Source organism: Clupea harengus, chromosome 19 (genome assembly GCF_900700415.2).
Source record: "Clupea harengus chromosome 19, Ch_v2.0.2, whole genome shotgun sequence".
Taxonomy (NCBI): Eukaryota; Metazoa; Chordata; class Actinopteri; order Clupeiformes; family Clupeidae; genus Clupea; species Clupea harengus.
This window is the reverse complement of record NC_045170.1, coordinates 25,191,573-25,195,675: the sequence shown is the minus strand read 5'-3', so window position 1 is coordinate 25,195,675 and position 4,103 is coordinate 25,191,573. Positions and strand designations below refer to the sequence as shown.

Sequence of the window (4,103 nt, the reverse complement as noted above, 5' to 3'; positions counted from 1 at the left end):
TCCATTGTTCACTGTTGAAGATTTGACACTTATTCTGTTTGCACTCAATCACATTGTTTCGATTTGCTTTTGAATTTTGTTTCACATTTAAATTTATTGTGATTATTTTCTATCCCAATGTTTCTTTTTTAATAAATATTGAAGGATCTTTAAAACGAAAATCAAGAGCATATTGAATTGATCAGTTTTGAATGGACTTGCATTCCTTTTAAGCACACATTCAATGTCATGGCCTTCACATGACGCCACTCACAGTTGACATGGTCTGTTAATACATCCCTCTCCGCCTCTCTCTCCATCATACTCTCTCTACCTTTCCTCGAAGCACAAACAGAAATCTCTGTGTTTTAACGCTGATCTTTCTAGAAGGATTCGCTCCATCCATCATTCAGGGAGTTCCATTCCACCCCAAGCAGCCACATTCCTGTGCAGAGCTGTCTGCTTCCACTTCCCTCAGATCACGGCAGTGGAGATTAGAGCCAGAACGCCTGCCTCTGATTGAGCATGTGTCTGGAATCCTCAAGTGCACACTCCCCCATGCCCCCGCCCCACCGCCCCACCCACACACGGAGCATTGTCTGCACCACTGAGGTGATTAGCATGGCAAATACCATCCCTGTGTCTTTTCTTTTTTGTTTGCCTCTGTGGAGTGCCGCAGGGAGCAGGGGATGGGGTAGCCGGAGTGAACGAGAGATACAGGACTTATGGACTATTATGGACCAGGACCTTGACGTGGGAATGCAGTTGACTGCCTGGTTTTGTGTGGGGTCTGAAGGACCATGCATGTCATACAATATGGAGGAATCCTAATCATCTAACTACTGCTACCTTGAGCTTTGTATGCTGTGTGTGTGTGTGTGTGTGTGTGTGTGTGTGTGTGTTTGTGTTGTTGTGTGTGTGTGTGGTGTGTGTGTGTGTGTGTGTGATCGTGTGTGTGTGTCTGTGTCTGTGTCTGTGTCTGTGTGTGTGTGTGTGTGTGTGTGTGTGTGTGTGTGTGTGTGTGTTTTGCCTTTTGTGTCGCTCTGGCATGATGCAAAAAGATGATAAACCCCGGTCTTCTAGTACTCTGGCCTTGACATGCAAAGCCCTCTCTGCACCAATCTCTATTTTTCTCTGCTTTTCTCTGTGCTGCTACTCTACCTCTCTCCATTCACTGCTTTCATATCTGCCATCTCTATGTCTCTCTATTGCCGTCTCACTCACTCACTCACTCACACACACACACACACACACACACACACACACACACACACACACACACACACACACACACACACACATACTCCCACGCACGCACACAAACACACACACACGCACACACATGCACACACACACACACACACACACACACACATCTCTCACACTCACACACACACACACATACTCACACACACACACACACACACACACACAAACACACACACGCACACACTCACTCACACACTCACTCACTCACACACACACACACACACACATACACATACACACGCACACTCACACACACTCACGCACACACTCACTCACTCACACACACACACACACACACACACACACAAAATCGGGTTTATATAAAGATGACTTGTTTTATTCTACATTGAGTTGTCTTGATCCCTTTTTCATACAGCTTTCCATCTCCAGTACACTCAGCAAATGGAACTGTTAACACAGAAATAAAAGGCAGAATGAACAGTTAATGCTCATTTAAAGTTGCCTTTGCCATGTTTACAGTCACAGTTTACAGTTTGAGCATTATGGCTGTGAGCAGACAATAACTAACAGCACATCCTCAATATTGGTATCGCTTTTATACAAACCTGTGCTAAGTGTAAATGCCACAGTGTTGTTGGTCCTCTCATCACAGGACACGTCCATCACAGAAGATCACTGCCTGCTCATCCTTCTCCTCGGCACATTGAGATGGCCTTACTCCATACTTCATCACAGGACACGTCCATCACAGAAGATCACTGCCTGCTCATCCTTCTCCTCGGCACATTGAGATGGCCTTACTCCATACTTCATCACAGGACACGTCCATCACAGAAGATCACTGCCTGCTCATCCTTCTCCTCGGCACATTTAGATGGCCTTACTCCATACTTCTTTTATTGGGCCTCTGGGGTTAAAGACGACCTAAAACAGCGCAGAACCGAGCTGGCTGGTAGAAGTGGTCAGTCAGCCATCTCAGTGTTTACTATATTCAATTCAATTCAATTCAATTTGATTTATATAGCGCCATAACAATACAATTGTCTCAAGGCGCTTTACAGAGCCCAGAGCCTGAACCCCCTTAGTGCAAGCACAATGGCAACAGGGGCAAGAAAAAACTCCCTGTTAGTCAGGAAGAATCTTAAGCAGAACCACGGCACATAAGGGGGGACAGAGAAACATGTCGGTGGTGGCAATAATATATATTGTATATAAATGTGAGCATAGGGTATGGGGTATATGTACTATATGCATAACAAAAAGTGGTTACACAGAGAGGCATTCAGTTTGTCTGTGGAGGTGTGTGTGCAGGTGTCTGTGTGTGTGTGTGTGTGTGTGTGTGTCTGTGTGTGTGTGTGTGTGTCTGTGTGTGTCTGTGTGTGTGTGTCTGGTGTGTGTGTGTGTGTGTGTGTGTGTCTGGTGTGTCTGTGTGTTTGTGTGTGTCTGTGTGTGTGTCTGTGTGTGTGTGTGTGTGTGTTGTGTGTGTGTGTCTGTGTGTGTGTCTGCCATTCTGTCATTTCACTTGCAGCACTAACTGTTGTGTGAACTGCATCTGTTCTCAGATCAGGCTCCCTGTTCCAACCATGGGTAGGGTAGGTGCCTATCAGTGGTGTTCTCATGTAAACAATGTCCTGTTGGTGTAGCTCTGTCTGTGTGTGCTACTGAGTGGGTTTTGTGTGGGTTTTTGGCCAACTAATTGTGATTGTGTGTACATATGAGTGTATATGAGTGTTTGCCTCTGTGTGTGTATGTGTGTATGTGTGTACATGAGTGTATATGTGTGTTTGTATGTGTGTGTGTTTGTGGACACTCTTCTCGGGGTGCAGCTGGGAGATGCTCATTCTCACCTCCCCACGTTCATTACACACCAACAGGTGGCCAGCAGAGTGCAAGCTGTGGGAGTGGACACACACACACACACACACACACACACCACACACACACACACACACACAATTACCCTAAACTCACAATCTATTCAATCTCTTTATGAATGTCATGAACTTATTTTCAAATGCCCACATTTTTGTTGGATACCATAAATGAATATTCTTTTCTTTTCTACAGGTAACATTTGTATGAGTCTTTGTTGTGTATGTTGAACGGATGTCTGTGTCTTCGTCTTTCGTCTGAGAACAACAGCTGTAAAGCCTGCCAACCGATCGTGAAGCTGTCAGATGCACACATTCGTTGATTTTCAATTATTTATCTTCGAACTGCCACAGGGAATCGTCAAACATTGACTTTGACATCTGTTTGTTTTCACCAAGTTGCCCTGCAACACGATCATGCAATGTTGGTTCCGGTTATTCACTGACCAGATGAATACCATGCTAAGAATATAATTTATTTAACAAATGATTAGGGTACATATCCTCTACAGTAACTACCTGAACATGTTCTACATTCCTATATAAAGTCTGTATTTAATATCACGTGTGCTGTAGCCTTGGAACCCAGTTGCACAATGAAAGCTTGCGGTTCCATCATCCCCATCTCTCCTCTTATCCCCCTGCTCCGCTCCGCTCCGCTCCTCTCCTCTCAGCCGCTCTTGGCTGCCTCTGTTGACAGTCAGAGACTGCTTGCTTAGCACATTGATCTATTATACTTCTCCGCCTCGCCGGCCCAATTGATTGCAGTCGGCTCGACAACAATAATAGCTCCGTTCCGTCAGCGTGATCCGAGGCCGTACGTACGAGTAATTAATGGAAGGCACAAAAGGTCCCGTGACCTTGACTACCGAGCTGCCCCAGAGATGAGGGCTAATTGGAAGTGATCTATTGAGTTTTATTTCCATGCATTCCATTTCCATGGAGATTAATCAGCGGGCTAGCGCCATAGCGTTTTACATGACCTTAACGGGGAAGGCGGCGAGTCAAGACTCACTCGCTGAA

General features: G+C 45.4%; 1 protein-coding gene across 5 annotated transcripts in view; it reads left to right on the top strand.

The window, feature by feature from the left end:
- The window catches only part of triqk (triple QxxK/R motif containing), an 18,979-nt gene extending 18,824 nt beyond the window's left edge, over positions 1–155 (top strand). For all 5 annotated transcript variants that reach the window (XM_012836068.3, XM_031586256.2, XM_031586260.2 and 2 more), the window contains exon 4: positions 1–155. This exon is cut by the window's left edge and continues 396 nt beyond it. The gene's annotated coding sequence lies outside the window, so the exon portion shown is untranslated.
- Positions 156–4,103: the final 3,948 nt, after the last annotated feature.